Genomic DNA, 18,476 nt, shown 5'->3' on the forward strand with positions numbered 1-18,476 from the left:
CCAAAAACTATGTTGGTCTTTCTTTCTCTCTTTCTTTCTCTCTCTTTCTTTCTTTCTTTCTTTCTTTCTTTCTTTCTTTCTTTCTTTCTTTCTTTCTTTCTTTCTTTCTCTTTCTTTCTTTCTTTTTTCTTTCTCTTTTTCTTTCTCTCTCTCTTTCTTTCTTTCTCTCTTTCTTTCTTTCTTTCTTTCTTTCTTTCTTTCTTTCTTTCTTTCTTTCTTTCTTTCTTTCTTTCTTTTCTTTCTTTTCTTTTCTTTTCTTTTCTTTTCTTTTCTTTTCTTTCCCTTTCTTTTAAGAGGCTTCTAACTAAACTTTTTAGCTCTCTGACTCATGAATACATTAATACATTAAATTTAGCAAATGTTGCTTGGCAAAAAATCTGGCATTATGTTTGAGGCGCTCTGATTGCTGCAAAAATCTCTGCTGGTTTCTATTCTTATTTGTTGGTTCTGTTGATGCAACGCTTGTCTTTTCAAGTTCTTGCTTGGAATTAAAAAGTTCCTAGCAGAAGTCAGCTTACCTCTTACAGTTCTCTCGATTTCAGGATCTTAAGCCATCTTGTTCTTGTTGCCTGTGTGAGGAAGCTTTTCTCATTCTGCAATAGATTATTGCAGTATGTCTTTGAGCTTTTCAATTTGTTCTCAGCAAGAGTCTTCTGCAAGCTACTCTAGCCCATCTGGAAGCAAAACCTTTTGAATGCATTGATGAGAATACTTTTTAAAAATAGTTTGGATTTTAAGTTTTGCTGTTTACCCAAGCATAAGCCATCATCTTTCATTGTTCTTCCTCCTCTCCTGGTCTTTTTTGATAGCTGATTCTCTTAGGGTGATAGATTTGGGACATTGTAGTTATCACATGATTCATCTGGCAGAAACTTTCTTTCATTGCCAGTGACCTAGGACTTGGCTGATTAAAAATTAAAACTAGGGCTTGGTTCATTTCTCTTTTACTTTAATTTCCTGTGATCTGTCTGCTTTTTATTTCTGTCTTTTGCTTCTAATCCATGAATGGATAGGATAGATACTGTCTTTATTTACTTATTGACATTAATTCTGTTCTTTGCTAATAATTGCTATTCTCAGCAGCATTTGATTATTAAAACTTCATTTCTATGTTTTCCTAAGTCTTCTAGGAGAAGTAATATGAAGGCTTCCATTCTCTTTCCAATCTATGATTTGTTAGTGCTCCTCTCCTTTCATTTGTCAAGACCTTTGCAACCTGTCAGGGAGTATGTCATATGGAAAATTATTATGCTCTGAACAGTTTGAAGATCTTTGTTTCTATGTTTAGAGAGGTTCATTTTACATTGGGGCTCCTGAGGAAGTGGGGCTCTAGAACTCTGAGAAAGCACTTTTCAACTTGTCCATTAGGAAGAAGGGTAGTGCCACAAGAAAGAGGCATCATTATTATGAAATTGAGGTGTTTGTATGGGGAGATAATTCCTAAAGGGAATGGTAATACTTATGGTTAAAAGCCCAGGTTTTGGGGTCAGGTAGCCTTGGGTTCCTTTCCCACCTTTACTACTTATTAGCTGTGTGACTGAATAATTTACTTAACCCTTTGTCATTTCCTCATATAGATGGGAATAATAATAAGTTACAGAATGCTATCAAGACTGAATAATATCAACACTGAATAGTAAGTATAAGAATTAGCATGGTGCCTATCTTGCATTCTACCCTTCTTCTTCCCACCCCCTTTTGTTTGTTTTTGTCTGTCTTTCACGTGCTAGGCTTCCTCAAACGTCTGGTGATCTTTTATTACCTATTCACATTTAAGAGTATGTACTGAAAAATTACTTAGAAGCTCAGAAGACATGGGCTGGAATAATCAAACAGAAGGCTGTATTATTTCTAAGGTTATTGTTTGATTTGCTTTTTTCTTTGAGAACATTCAAGTGTCAGTATATGAAGTTATTTTCAGCTTTAGGGGAAAAAAAAGGAGTTTTTAAAGGTTCTTTGTCCACTAGTGTTCTAGAGTTGGATGGGAATAGGGACTGTGGATCTCACCTTTCAGAATGCTGACTTAGCCTTATTTTCAGTTCAACAGTTCACTCTTATCCTCCTATGGGACTAGTTTCCATGAGTCTGAAATATTTATTTCAACATCTCTAGAATACATACCTCTTTTCTCGGAAGGAGGTGAAGAGGAAGGTTAGTTGCTTCACTATGTGAATATGGAGTTTGGGAACTGGGAGATTCCTTGTGGATTAAAAAAAAAAATCTATTTTTAGCCCCCTGACTTACCTCTGCCTCCTGAGGTACCTGGTACATACCATTCCTGAGCCTTTCTTCAGGGCAAAAATCAGCTTATATACCAGACATCATCTCTAAACAGGTTTTATCTTCTACTCTTCTAAGTAGTTGACTCTTTTTAAGTGCATCCTAACATGGTTCAGGGATATAGGTATCTTCTATTGAATGAAAGATGGAGATTTTTTTCAGTAACTTGTTTTTTTATTTTTATTTATTTATTTTTTTTGAGATGGAGTTTCACTCTTGTTGCCCAGGCTGGAGTGCAATGGTGCGATCTTGGCTCACTGCGACCTCCGCCTCCCAGGTTCAAGTGATTCTCCTGCCTTAGCCTCCCAAGTAGCCGGATTTACAGGCATGTACCACTATTCCCAGCTGATTTTGTATTTTTAATAGAGATGGGGTTTCTCCATGTTGATCAAGCTGGTCTCGAACTTCGGATCTCAGGTGATCTGCCTGCCTCAGCCTTCCAAAGTGCTAGGATTATAGGCGTGAGCCACCACGCCCGCCTGTTGTTGTTTTTAAGTGATGAAAAAGAAGAGTTGAAGAGGACAGAAGCATCTTCTTCAGTGAGCCTAAAACCAGAAATTCAGATATGTTTTAAAAACTTTGCAATGTGGAGAGCTGATTAGGGGAGTTCATAATTTAGGAAGACCAGTTAGGAAACTATTGCAGAAATCTAAGGATAGAGAGAAACATGCTTGGTCTAGGCTCATGAAAACAGGGATACGAAAAAGGTGGATGCATATATTGATAGTGATTTGTTTGGATCTAGGGAATGAGATGAAAGGGGAGGTCTAGGATGACCATTTGGACATTACTTTGATAGCAAGATAGAAGGGATATGTTAAGTATAGCACATTGTCCCTTTTATTGCTTTTTCAGTTATGTGGGAGGGATCAAAAATAGACAAGAAGTTAAATAACATTATGAGGCAAATAATAGAGTAAGACACAGTATAATTAAATGTGCAGTGATTGATACATTTACTCAGAAGATAAAAGAATAGGCATAACTGTGTTTTTCAGGAGCCTAAGCATAAAGGCATAAAGTTTGTCATCTTTTGCTGCCTGTTTTATCTGTCACATTCTCGAAATGTGCTAAGTAAATCAGGGTTTTTGTTTTGATGCACTAACTAATTTTAGAAAAGCAGTTTGCTGGTGGGTAAGCTTGAAAAAGAATTAAGAATTGATGGTAGGCAATTAGAGAATAGCATTGATTTTATTCTGGCTTATATTAAAAATGATTCTTACTGGCCTATATAGTTTTGTATACTTATTTACATGCCTTTGGTATCAAAAACCAAATTCCCTCTTTGGTGTATTTGGTGAATGGAGAAGAAGATCTAACTTTAAAACACTGCTAAAATCAAATCATAGCTTACCAGGTTCTGATATTTCTGTGAAATGTGGCTGAAAAAATAAGAGAAGTTTGGCTGAGTCATCAGGAATCCATGATCTCGTCCTTTGCTTTGCAGACTTAAATACTTGATTTTTTTATGTTATCCATCAGTGTTCTGGTAAATTGATTCAGAGTAACAGATATACAGGAGACTGATCTGTTATGTGGAATATTAATTTACAAAGATATAGCCATTTTTGCATTGACCACGAGACTTGTAATCATTATTCAGAGCATCTTCCTCCTGGTAGGATACCTGAAAAACCAATTTGGTCATCAAAACATGGATTGGTGGGCATGGAAACAGAACAAATTACTTGCATTGGTCTGGGGGATGGTTTACTCAGGCCATGGTAAGTCTAGGAAGTTATTCCCACTCTGTTTCTACTGGTTGAATATTCATCCATCAGTTCCATCAGTACTATTTTTTAGTATCTTTACAATATCTTTAGTCTTTTGGAAAGTAATAGACAAATTCTTCCTTTCTCATTTTTTCCCCCAATGTAATGTGTAGAGACTACTGCTCATTAAGACATATATTATTGTCATTATTTTGATTGATAATTATCTGCTGTTGCTGACAGTTTACTCTTCTTGATGAAATTTGAGAATAATTCAAATCTTTGTAAGACCCTGATACAGATTCTCTTCCTTTTTTGATGTTCACATCTTGAAGAAATCTGCAAGGTCTCTAATGGATAGATTCAGCCTTTTGGTGTTGTGGCTTTAGATTCAGATTCTGGTTCTGCCACCAAGTAACTGAGTAAGTTGCACATGCCACTTGATCTCCTTAAGCTTGTATTTTCTTATTGATGTACCTTCTCTTGTACGGATGATGAGACAGTTACGAATTAATGTGTTTAAAATATCTGAGCAGTGTAAAAAAAATGTATTGGTGTAAAATCGATCCATCCATTCATCCTTTTAACAAGTACTGTATCCCAGGCAGTTTGCTGTGTATTGGGTTATAACACTGACCATGATAGTCATAATCCCTGCACTCATGCCATATATATAGTACAGTGGGGAAGAGAGGCACATAAACAGGCAATTATAAAACTGTGTGGTAAGTGCTATAATAAATGACACAACATTTTTATAAGTGTTTTTAGAGGTGCTTTAAAAAATGCAGCACCAAAATATTTAAGGCTTTTTAAGGCTTGAATACCCCAATTTACCAACTGGCTGGTTCATTTCTGTTAATTGAGTTGAATGTATGCATAACTTATAGGAAGGAAATGTTGTGTGAAACATAGTTTATCAGAATTCAGTTTTGGTATGGCTTCTACAGTTCACCTTTTTTTTTTTTTAATTTAAGTTTTAGCAAAAACTTTTAAAGAAAAGTTATTTAAGGAACTGAAAATGGGTAAGCAATTGATTGATATTTTCAAATACTGAACCGCTGTTTGGCAAAATGTGCATGCACCTGCACTGTGGCACTGGCATTTATAAGCATCTACAAACATGTGAGTAGATTGCATAGTGTAGAGTCATATGGCAACTTCTTTTGGGAAACAGTAGAGACACATGATTTTTCTTAGTACACACTGCCAGTTCAAGCATCTGTGTAGGTTGTGATAACCAGAGTAATGATGTTAAAAAGAACAACACACTAAGCTTAGTAAGGTTTAGTACAATTCAATCATCTTTTTAACAGCACTAAAAGTTTTGCACTTAAAGTGGTTTTCTAAGAATACCACCACCTAGATGGGGCAGGTGGTGGACAAGGCTCTCTTTCCACTCTACTTGTACTTCTCAAACTTTAATCAATGTAAGAATCACCCGAGATACTCTGTAAAATGTAGATCCTAGAATCCTACTTCTAGAAAGTGATTCAGTAGTCTGAGACAGAGTCTAAAAACATGTATTTTAAACAAGCCTCTCAGGTAAATCTGATGTAGGAAGGATGAGGACAACTGTAAACACTTTAAAACACCATTCCTGTCTCCTATGCTTTCTGTAATAATGACTTGTCTAGTGGCAGCTCAAGCTCTTCTCTCTCCATAATTTTGAAATTGGTGGTCTTTTTGAAATGGTGGTGTTGTCACCATTGAAGCGCTGACAATAGTGTACTCTGTTGTGCCTCAGGTCCTCCAAATACTCTGCCTTTTTTTTTTTTTTTTTGAGATAGTGTCTCACCCTGCCACCTAGGCTAGAGTGCAGTGGTGAGATCTCGGCTCATGATAACAGGCTCAAGTGTTTCTCCCACCTCAGGCTCTTGAGTAGGTGGAACTACAGGAGCATGCCACCATGCCTGACTGATTTTTCTGTATGTTTTTGGTAGAGATGGGGTTTCGTCATGTTGCCCAGGTTGGTCTTGAACTCTTGAGCTCAAGTGAGCCACCCACCTTGGCCTCCCAAAGTGCTGGGATTACAGGCGTGAGGCACCATGCTTAGCCCAAGTATATATTTTATGGCTGTTTTACCCATTCATGGGAGAAGTGTTTTTTTTTTTTTTTTTTTTTTTGGTAGCGGAGTCTTACTCTGTTGCCCAGGCTGGAGTGCAGTGGCACCATCTTGGCTCACTGCAACCTCTGCCTGCTAGGTTCAGGCCATTCTCATGCCTCAGCCTCCTGAGTAGCTGAGACTACAGGCACATGCCACCATGCTTGGTTAATTTTTGTGTTTTTTGGTAGAGATGGGGTTTCACCATGTTGGCCAGACTGATCTCAAAACTCCTGACCTCAAGTTATCTGCCTGCCTTGGCCTCCCAGAGTGCTGGGATTACAGGTGTGAGTCACTGTATCTAGCAAGGAAGAAGATTCTCTCAAGAAAAAAAGATAATAATAAAGGTGGTCAGGTGTGGTGGCTCACGCCTGTAATCCCAGCACTTTGGGAGGCCAAGGCAGGCGGATCACTTGAGGTCAGGAATTCCAGAACAGCCTGGCTAACATGGTGAAACCCCATCTCTACTAAAAATACAAAAATTAGCTGGGCATGGTGGTGGGACCTGTAATCCCAGCTACTCGGGAGGCTGAAGTGGGAGAATCGCTTGAACTGGGGAGGCGGAGGTTGCAGTGAGCCGAGATCATACCTCTGCACTCCAGCCTAAGTGACAGAGTGAGACTCTGTTTCCAAAAAAAAAAGAAAAAAAAAGATAAATAAAGGCAAAATTCAGGATAGTGGTTACCCTAGGAGAAAAAAGGAAGGTGAAAGGAGGTTCCAAGATGGCGGAATAGGAACAGCTCCAGTCTGTAGCTCCCAGCGTGAGCTACGCAGAAGACGGGTGATTTCTGCATTTCCAACTGAGGTACAGGTTCATCTCACTGGGGCTTGTCGGACAGTGGGTGCAATCCGTGGAGTGTGAGCCAAAGCAGGGTGGGGCATCACCTCACCTGGGAAGCGCAAGGGGTTGGGGAATTCCCTTTCCTAGCCAAGGGAAACTGTGACAGAAGGTACCTGGAAAATCGGGACACTCCCACCCTAATACTGCGCTTTTCCAATGGTCTTAGCAAACGGCACACCAGAGATTATATCCTGCGCCTGGCTCTGAGAGTCCCATGCCCACGGAGCCTCACTCACTGCTAACATAGCAGTCTGAAATTGAACTGCAAGGTGGCAGCGAGGCTGGGGGAGGGGCGTCTGCCATTGCTGAGGCTTGAGTAGGTAAACAAAGCGACCGGGAAGCTCGAACTCGGTGGAGCCCACTGGAGCTCAAGGAGGCCTGCCTGCCTCTGTAGACTCCACCTCTGGGGGCAGGGCATAGCTGAACAAAAGGCAGCAGAAACTTCTGCAGACTTAAACGTCCCTGTCTGACAGCTTTGAAGAGAGTAGTGGTTCTCCCAGCACGGAGTTTGAGATCTGAGAATGGATGACAGACTGCCTCCTCAAATTGGGTCCCTGACCCCTGAGTAGCCTAACTGGGAGACACCTCCCAGTAGGGGCTGACTGACACCTCATTCAGCAAGGTGCCCCTCTGAGATGAAACTTCCAGAGGAAGGATCAGGCAGCAACATTTGCCATTCAGCACTATGTGCTGTTCTGCAGCCTCCGCTGGTGATACCCAGGCAAACGGTCTGGAGTGGACCTCCAACAAACTCCAACAGGCCTGCAGCTGAGGATCCTGACTGTTAGAAGGAAAACTAACAAATAGAAAGGACATCTACACCAAAACCCCATCTGTACATCACCATCATCAAAGACCAAAGGTAGATAAAACCACAAAGATGGGGAGACACCAGAGCAGAAAAGCTGAAAATTCTAAAAATCAGAGTGCCTCCTCTCCTCCAGAGGAACGCAGCTCCTCGCCAGCAATGGATCAAAGCTGGATGGAGAATGACTTTGACGAGTTGAGAGAAGAAAGCTTCAGAGGACTGATAATAAAAAACTTCTCAGAGCTAAAGGAGGATGTTCGAACCCATCACAAAGAAGCTAAAAACCTGGAAAAAAATTAGACGAATGGCTAACTAGAATAAACAGTGTAGAGAAGACCTTAAATGACCGGATGGAACTGAAAACCACGGCATGAGAACTATGTGAGGCATGCACAAGCTTCAGTAGCTGATTCGATCAAGTGGAAGAAAGGGTATCAGTGATTGAAGATCAAATGAATGAAATGAAGTGAGAAGTTTAGAGAAAAAAGAGTAAAAAGAAGGGAACAAAGCCTTTAGGAAATATGGGACCATGTGAAAAGACCAAATCTGCATTTGATTCGTGTACCTGAAAGTGATGGGAAGACTGGAACCAAGTTGGAAAACACTCTTCAGGATATTATCTGGAAGAACTTCCCCAACCTAGCAAGGCAGGCCAAAATTCAAATTCAGGAAATAGAGAGAACACCAGAAAGATACTCCTCGAGAAGAGCAACTCCAAGACACATAATTGTCAGATTCACCAAAGTTGAAATGAAGGAAAAAATATTAAGAGCAGCCAGAGAGAGGGGTCGGGTTACCCACAAAGGGAAGCCCATCAGACTAACAGCGGATCTCTTGGCAGAAGCTCTACAAGCCAGAAGAGAGTGGGGTCCAGTATTCAACATTCTTAAAGAAAAGAATTTTCAACCTAGATTTTCATATCCAGCCAAACTAAGCTTCATAAGTGAAGGAGAAATAAAATCCTTTATAGACAAGCAAATGCTGAGAGATTTTGTCACCACCAGGCCTGCCTTACAAGAGCTCCTGAAGGAAGCACTAAACATGGAACAACCAGTACCAGCCACTGCAAAAACATGCCAAATTGTAAAGACCATTGATGCTAGGAAGAAACTGCGTCAACTAACGAGCAAAGTGACTAGCTAGCATAATAATGACAGGATGAAATTCACACATAACAATATTAACCTTAAATGTAAATGGGCTAAATGCTCCAATTAAAAGACACAGACTGGCAAATTGGATAAAGAGTCAAGAATGATCAGTGTGCTGTATTCAGGAGACCCATCTCACGTGCAGAGACATACACAGGCTCAAAATAAAGGGATGGAGGGATATTTACAAAGCAAATGGAAAGCAAAAAAAAGTAGGGGTTACAATCCTAGTCTCTGATAAAACAGACTTTAAACCAACAAAGATCAAAAGAGACAAGGCCATTACATAATGGTAAAGGGATAAATTCAAAAGGAAGAGCTAACTATCCTAAGTATATATGCACCCAATACAGGAGCACCCAGATTCATAGAGCAGGTCCTTAGAGACCTACAAAGATACTTAGACTGCCACACAATAGTAATGGGAGACTTTAACACCCCACTGTCAACATTAGACGGATCAATGAGACAGAAAATTAACAAGGATATCCAGGAATTGAACTCAGCTCTGCACCAAGCAGACCTAATAGACATCTACAGAACTCACCACCCCAGGTCAGCAGAATATACAGTCTTCTCAGCACCACATCGCACTTACTCCAAAATTGACTACATAGTTGGAAGTAAAGCACTCCTCAGCAAATGTAAAAGAACAGCAATTATAACGAATTGTCTCTCAGACCACAGTGCAATCAAACTAGAACTCAGGATTAAGCAACTCACTCAAAACTGCTCAACTACATGGAAACTGAACAACCTGCTTCTGAATGACTACTGGGTACATAACGAAATGAAGGCAGAAATAAAGATGTTCTTTGAAACCAATGAAAACAAAAACACAACATACCAGAACCTCTGGGACACTTTTGAAGCATTGTGTAGAGGGAAATTTATAACACTAAATGCCCACAAGAGAAAGCAGGAAAGACCTAAAATTGACACCCTAACATCACAATTAAAAGAACTAGAGAAGCAAGAACAAACACATTCAAAAGCTAGCAGAAGGCAAGAAGTAACTAAGATCAGAGCAGAACTGAAGGAGCTAGAGACACAAAAAAATGCTTCAGAAAATCCATGAATCCAGGAGCTGGTTTTTTGAAAAGATCAACAAAATTGATAGACGGCTAGCAAGACTAATAAGAAGAGAGAGAAGAATCAAATAGACGCAATAAAAAATGATAAAGCAGTATCACCACTGATCCCAGAGAAATACAAACTACCATCAGAGAATACTATAAACACTTCTACGCAAATGAACTAGAAAATCTAGAAGAAATAGATAAATTCCTGGACACATACACCCTCCCAAGACTAAACCAGGAAGAAGTTGAATCCCTGAATAGACCAATAATAGGCTCTGAAATTGAGGCAATAAATAATAGCCTACCAACCAAAAAAAAGCCCAGGACCAGACAGATTCACAACCGAATTCTACCAGAGGTACAAAGAGAAGCTGGTACCATTCCTTCTGAAACTAATCAATAGAAACAGAGTGAATCCTCCCTAACTCATTTTATGAGGCCAGCATCATCCTGATACCAAAGCCTGGCGGAGACACAACAACAACAACAACAACAAAAAAGAGAATTTTAGACCAATATCCCTGATGAACATCAGTGCAAAAATCCTCAATAAAATACTGGCAAACCAAATCCAGCAGCACATCAAAAAGCTTATCCACTACGATCAAGTTGGCTTCATCTGTGGGATGCAAGGCTTGTTCAACATATGCAAATCAATAAATGTGATCCAGCATGTAAACAGAACGAAAGACAAAAACCACATGATTATCTCAATAGATTCAGAAAAGGCCTTTGACAAAATTCAACAGCCCTTCATGCTAAAAACTCTTAATAAACTAGGTATTGATGGGACGTATCTCAAAATAAAAACAGCTATTTATGACCAACCCACAGCCAATATCATACTGAATGGGCAAAAACTGGAAGCATTCCCTTTGAAAACTGGCACAAGACAGGGATGCCCTCTCTCACCACTCCTATTCAACATAGTGTTGGAAGTTCTGGCCAGGGCAATCAGGCAGGAAAAAGAAATAAAGGGTATTCAATTAGGAAAAGAGGAAGTCAAATTGTCCCTGTTTGCAGATGACATGATTGTATATTTAGAAAACCTCCATCGTCTCAGCCCAAAATCTCCTTAAGTTAATAAGCAACTTCAGCAAAGTCTCAGGATACAAAATCAATGTGCAAAAATCACAGGCATTCCTATACAATAACAGACAAACAGAGAGCCAAATCACGAGTGAACTCCCATTCACAATTGCTTCAAAGAGAATCCAATACCTAGGAATCCAACTTACAAGGGATGTGAAGGACCTCTTCAAGGAGAACTACACACCACTGCTCAATGAAATAAAAGAAGCACAAACAAATGGAAGAACATTCCATGCTCATGGATAGGAAGAATCAATATCGTGAAAATGGCCATACTGCCCAAGGTAATTTATAGATTCAATGCCATCCCCATTAAGCTACCAATGACTTTCTTCACAGAATTGGAAAAAACTACTTTAAAGTTCTTTTGGAACCAAAAAGAGCCTGCATTGCAAAGACAATCCTAAGCCAAAAGAACAAAGCTGGAGGCATCATGCTACCTGACTTCAAACTATACTACAAGGCTACAATAACCAAAACAGCATGGTGCTGGTACCAAAACAGAGATATAGACCAATGGAACAGAACAGAGCTCTCAGAAATAATACCACACATCTACAACCATCTGATCTTTGAAAAATCTGACAAAAACAAGAAACGAGGAAAGGATTCCCTATTTAATAAATGGTGCTGGGAAAACTGGCTCGCCATAGGTAGAAGGCTGAAACTGGAGCCCTTCCTTACACCTTATACAAAAATTAATTCAACGTGGATTAAAGACAAACGTTAGAACTAAAACCATAAAAACCCTAGAAGAAAACATAGGCAGTACTATTCAGGCCATAGGCATGGCCTAGGACTTCATGACTAAAACACCAAAAGCAATGGCAACGAAAGCCAAAATTGACAAATGGGATCTAGTTAAACTAAAGAGCTTCTGCACAGCAAAAGAAACTACCATCAGAGTGAACAGGCAGCCTACAGAATGGGAGAAAATTTTTGCAATCCACGCATGTGACAAAGGGCTACTATCCAGAATCTACAAAAAACTTAAACAAATTTACGAGAAAAAAATCAAACAACCCCATCAAAAAGTGGGCAAAGGATATAAACAGACACTTCTCAAAAGAAGACATTTATGCAGCCAACAGACACATGAAAAAATGCTCATAATTACTGGCCATCAGAGAAGTGCAAATCAAAACCACAATGAGATACCATCTCACACCAGTTAGAATGGCGATCATAAAAAAGTCAGGAAACAACAGGTGCTGGAGAGGATGTGGAGAAATAGGAATACTTTTACACTGTTGGTGGGAGTGTAAACCAGTTCAACCATTGTGGAAGACAGTGTGGCGATTCCTCAAGGATCTGGAAGTAGAAATACCATTCGACCCAGCCATCCCATTACTGGGTATATACCCAAAGGATTATAAATCATAGTGCTATAAAGACACATGCACACTTATGTTTATTGCGACACTATTCACAATAGCAAAGACTTGGAACCAGCCCAAATGTCCATCAATGATAAACTGGATTAAGAAAATGTGGCGCATATATACCATGGAATACTATGCAGCCATAAAAAAGGATGAGTTCGTGTCCTTTATAGGGACATGGATGAAGGTGGAAACCATCATTCTGAGCAAACTATTGCAAAGACAGAAAACCAAACACCACATGTTCTCACTCACAGGTGGGAATTGAAGAATGAGAACACTTGGACACAGGGTGGGGAACATCACACACTGGGGCCTGTTGTGGGGTATGGGGAGTGGGGAGGGCTAGCATTAGGAGATAAACCTAATGTAAATGATGAGTTAATGGGTGCAGCACACCAACATGGCACATGTATACATATGTAACAAACCCGCATGTTGTGCACATGTACCCTAGAACTTAAAGTATATTTAAAAAAAAAAAAGAAAAAAAGGAAGGTAATTAGGAAATATCATTCAGATGGCTTAAAAAGGTATTGATGATAATGTATTTTTTTAGTTGAGTAGTAGTTATATTTGTTTCAGGAGGTTTTTGGAAACTGACAGTTCATCTTTGCTCGAAATAGGGAAAAGTGAAATGTAAACATTATTATTTAGGACCATTAGTAATATTTATAAGCAGGAAGATTTCTACCCTTGGGGTGGTAATCGCCCAAATACAATCCAGTAGGGAAATATTTGCAAACTTTGTTTTGATGACATAGGTAGGACATTCTCAGCACAGCTAGGTATTACTGAGGGCTTGTCTTAAACTGTATTTTAGGAAAGTAAACATGCACACATAGCATGAAGTATACAAACATCAAATAAAAAGTATACATATATAACATAAAATCTATCATTTTAATAATTTTAAAATGTATTGTTCTGTTGCATTAAGTACATCAAAATTCTTTGTGACCGTTACCACCATTCATCTCCAGAACTTTTTCATCTTCTCAGACTGAAACTCCATGTCAATTAAACATTAATTCCTCATTTCCCCACTCCCCAGCTGTGGCAGCCACCGTTCTACTTTCTGTCTCTATGTATTTGATTACTCTAGTACCTCATATATGTAGAATTATACAATATTTGTCCCTTTGTGTCTGGCTTATTTCATTAATGTCTTCAGGGTTCATCCACTTTGTAGCATGTGTCAGAATTTCCTACCTTTCAAAAGCTGAATAATACTCTCTTGTATGTATAGACCACATTTTGTTTATTCATCCGTCAATGGACGTTTAGGTTGTTTCCACCTTTCGGTTATTGTGAATAATGCTGCTATGAACATTAATATACAGATATCTGTTGGAATCCATGTTTTCATTCAGTTTTTGGAATATATACCCAGAAGTGGAATTGTTGGATCATATGTTAATTCTAAATTTAATTTTTTGAGGGCTGCCATACTTCTGCAGAAATTTTATACAGTTTTCATTTACATAGCTTGTTTTGTGAGGTTCCTTAGAGGGACTTGGAAGCCAAGTATCCTATATGTACAATGTGTAGAGAGAACATGCTGGAAACCAAGCCAGCAGGAGACTAGAAATAACAGAGTGGAGACTCTTCCTTAATTTCTTACTAAGGGAGCCAGTGATAATTCAGTTCTTTGCTAATTAGTGTCTGTTGCTGCTGCTGAACTTGTCACCAGACGTATATTACAATATCACTAATGTGGTTGGTTAGCAAATTGAATTTTTTCTTTTATCTTTCTTCCTTAAAATTCCCTTTTTCTCCTGATGTCCTCTATTTATTGCCATTTTTATTAGGTGCTCAAATGTTTCAACATTTTTTGTTATGAAACTGGAATTTTTGCTAGTGCATGTACAGTGATTTAATTTATACATATACTAAGATACATCATTTAATTCCTTTGAAAGACATTTGTTACCATTAACTACACTAGATATAGTTATAAGATGGCAGAGCTACAAAAATGGACAAGACACCAGTCATATCTTGAGGAAACTATATAAAGACACAGTATACTAATCCTTATAATTTATAAGTATCTCAGGAACTTTGAGATACAAAGTCCTAAGAAAACACAGGTAAGTAACTCTTTCGAGGGTTTGAGGCTAGGGATAATTAAGGAAGACTTTACTTAATGAAATATCTTGGCTGGCAGAGAAGATGATAAACAAGGAAATAACAGGAAACAACTTGAGCAAAAGGTGTGAGAGTAGTTTGAATATGCATTAGATATGAACAGATATCTCTGTTGTGCGCTGGGGATAAAAAGATGACTTAAAATGTAGGAACTATGTCTTAAGAGATAAGAATCTAGTAGGGGAGATAGAAGATAGGTATATAAACAAAATTGTAGTGTGATAAAGTGTCCAGGTTTTGTTGGAGAGCAATAAGGAGAAGGACCAAGATTACCAGAAATAACACCCAAAGTGTGTAGTTGGATAACTGATTTGACTGAAACTCTCACCACAAATGAGTTAATGTAGGATTTTTATTAATATTCTTGGGTTCGGCATTTCCAGATTCAACCAACCACAAATTGAAAATATTTGGGAAAAAACCCAACACAATAAAAATAATGTACATAAAAACAGATACAGTATAACAACTACTTACATATCATTTACATTGTATTAAGTATTATCAGTAATCGAGAGATGATTTAAAGTATGCTGGAGGATGTGTGTAAGTTACATGCAAATCCTGTGCCATTTTATGTACGAGACTTGCATTCTCAGATTTTGGTATCCAGGGGAGGGGTACTAGAACCAATCCCCATGGATACCAAGAGACAGCTGCATATAGTTAGTGTGACTTTGAGTAAAGGGAGATGAGTTTAGGGCAGTACACATCCAAAACAGAGTGTGAGCCATATATGTAATTTAAAAATTTTAAGTGGCCCTACTTTTAAAAAGTAAGAATAGATGAATTAAATTTAATAATACATTTCGTTTAAACCAGTGTATCCAAAGTATTATTTTAACATATAATCAATATAAAAATTATTAATGAAATGTTTCCTTCAATTTCTAAGAAATGTAGTGTGTATTTTGTACTTACTGCACATCTCAGTTCTTATTACACATATTTCAGATGCTTAGTAGTCACATGTGGTTAGTGGCTACCATATTAGCACAGGTTTTAATATTCTATTAAAAGCAATTAGAATTTCTGGAATAGTTTTAAAAAATCTTTTAAGTACTTTTCCTTTTATAATTATGGAAGGATCTTGTTTACAGTAATCAACTGATCACCTCTATCTGTGACATGGACTGAAATCCTTGTATTAGTAGGATTTATGAGGAACTTTGAGAGTGATGCAATAACGAAAGTTACACTCTTTGGAAGTTCATTATTTCCTAATGAAAATTAGGTACTTTGTAATTTCATTAAAGCTATCTAGAGATGGCTTACAGTATGCAAAGATACTTGAAGAACTGTTCTAAAAGATCTGCTTATAGTACTTCTAAACCATGTAATTGTTAATTGGCTGTAACAGGGTTTGTTGTTGTTGTTTTTGAGACAGGGTCTCACTCTGTTGCTCAGGCTGGAGTGCAGTGGCATGATCTTGGCCCACTGCAGCCTCTGCCTCCCGGGTTCAAGTGATTCTCCAGCCTCAGCCTCCCAAGTAGCTGAGACCTCAGGCATGCACCACCATGCCCGGCTCATTTTTGTATTTTTTGTAGAGACAGGGTTTTACCATGTTGCCTAGGCTGGTCTTGAACTCCTGAGCTCAAAGTGATCCACCTGCCTCGGCCTCCCAAAGTGTTGAGATTACAGGCCTTAACCTGCCTGAGCCACTGTGCCTAGCCAACAGTCTTTTTTTTTTTTCTTTTTTAATTTTTAAATTTTATTTTATAGAAACTAGGTCTTGCTGTGTTGCCCAGGCTGGTCTCGAACTCACTGGGCTCAGGCGATCTTCCCACCTTGGCCTCCCAAAGTGCTAGGCTGACAGGAATGAGCCCCCATGTTCAGCCCTGTAACATTTGGCTTTAATGAGGCACAAATGTGTTTTGGGGAAGCTGAAGTATTATTTATAATAAAATGGCTTAGAATTAAAATAATTGATCTTTCATTGTTTATTCCCTTCTTCCTCATCGCCTTAGGGGGCCCTGGGGTCTGTCTTTTTCTCTTTTGATGGTTTTTGTTGCCTTTTTCTGAGAACAATAAATCTTAGCCCTGCAGGTGGAATCCTAACCATTCCAAGCCAGATTGTATTTTTTAAGAGGAAATAAGTAGCTAGATTAGAAGAACATAGATTCAGATTATTTTCTTACAGATGTTATTAATGAAAAACAAGTAAAGAAGTATATAATACATTTTGAAATACTTCCATATTTTTCTATCTACTCTTTTTTAAATGTTTTAAACAATTCACTGTCGCATCACGATCAAATCTTTAAATTGTAACAGTTCATGGGGAAGTGATTTTACCTCTATTAGAAATATATATAGTTATACATAGCATATGCATATGTATACCTACACACACATAAATAGAATTTATTAAGTGAAAGATGACTGTGAATAAATAAATTACTCATTTGAGGCTATGTTATATATTAGTACATGATGATATTTATAAAAACTGACAATTTATATTGGAAACCTTTATATTTAACTGAAAGGGAAATGTGAAAAAGAGACTTACTGAGCATGTGCTGTGAGCTTGTTGCTTAGTTTATCTCACTTAGTTTTCACATCCTCATGAGGAAGTTATTATTTTTCTCTGTAGATAATAGGTGAAGTAACTTGCTCTGGGTTTTAAAGTTTGTGAATTCAAAGTGTGTGAATTTGGAGTTAGACTGGTCCGACTCCAGAGCCTATGCTCTTTGCTCTGTCACACTCAAAATTGCTTCCATCCATCCATCTGTCCATCAATCGATCGTAACTCTGTTTAATGCAGGGAATTATGAAGAAGAAAACAGTAATCATCACTGCAACAAAAACACCTTAATTTCGCCAAAGATTAGACTAATTTAAGAGAAAATTGAAAACAGTAAAAATGAAAAACTGTATTTTCTAAGATTGTGAGATGTAATATATTTTATGTGAAATGAAGCTTTTAGTCTTCATTTAGTTTAGAAAAGTTGGAAGAATTTATTTTCTGAAGTGTTTATGTAGGCTTTAATATGCTAAAATTCATTGTAAGTGTCAGAGAGAGAGAATGTATACAGTTTCCTAGCTTACTTGCTGTGAAACCCATTTTTCTAGGCATTTCTCAGATGATTAAAATTTTTTGAGAAATGCTAGAACTATTAACAAAAAATGAAGAAAATGTAAAGTAAATGGAAAGTATTTATGAAGTAAAATATCTCCAGCACTCACACAAAGCATAGACTATTTCTTGCTCCCACCAGCTGACTGAAAATACTTTATAATAAATAAATAAGTGGGCACCCTAGTGTACTCAGAAGGATATTGCCTTAGTAGTAGGGGGAAAATAGCCCTAATATTAAAGGCTTCTCTGGTGATGCCTAACAAAACTTAGAAAGAAGCCTGAAAAACATCAATTATTTTCAAGCATCTCAGAGCAAAGCTCAAGAATATTTAAAGGAGGCTGGGTGTGGTGGCTCATGCCTGTAATCCCAGCACTTTGGGAGGCTGAGGTGGGTGGAGCATGAGGTCAGGAGTTCAGGACCAGCCTGGCCAACGTGGAGAAACCCTGTCTTTACTAAAAATACAAAAATTAGCTGGGCATGGTGGCATGTGCCTGTAGTCCCAGCTACTCAGGAGGCTGAGGCAGGAGAATCACTTCAACCTGGGAGGCACAGGTTGTTGCCATTGCAGTCCAGCTTGGGTGACAGAGTGAGACTCTTTCTCAAAAAAAAAAAAAAAAAAAAAAAAAAAAAAATATGTGTGTGTGTGTGTGTGTGTGTGTGTGTATATTTGAAGATATACAGAAATATTTAACATATAACAAGGATAAAAGTCACAGTATTTAGACCCAATCAAAAATTGTCAAGCATATAAGAAGCTAGAAAATATGACCCATAATCATGAGAAAAATCA

The 18,476-nt window shown here is 38.2% G+C and overlaps 1 protein-coding gene and 1 long non-coding RNA gene across 6 annotated transcripts in view; both read left to right on the forward strand.

Moving 5' to 3' along the window:
* FAF1 (Fas associated factor 1) overlaps window positions 1-18,476 on the forward strand; it is a 518,996-nt gene that overhangs the window by 49,168 nt on the left and 451,352 nt on the right.
* LOC144333497 (uncharacterized) lies at window positions 5,758-9,851 on the forward strand. The gene is made up of 2 exons (XR_013402184.1): window positions 5,758-6,152; window positions 6,663-9,851. It is a non-coding gene; the product is annotated as an uncharacterized LOC144333497 (long non-coding RNA).

The sequence above is a fragment of the Macaca mulatta genome, chromosome 1, assembly GCF_049350105.2.
Source record: "Macaca mulatta isolate MMU2019108-1 chromosome 1, T2T-MMU8v2.0, whole genome shotgun sequence".
NCBI classification, from domain to species: Eukaryota; Metazoa; Chordata; class Mammalia; order Primates; family Cercopithecidae; genus Macaca; species Macaca mulatta.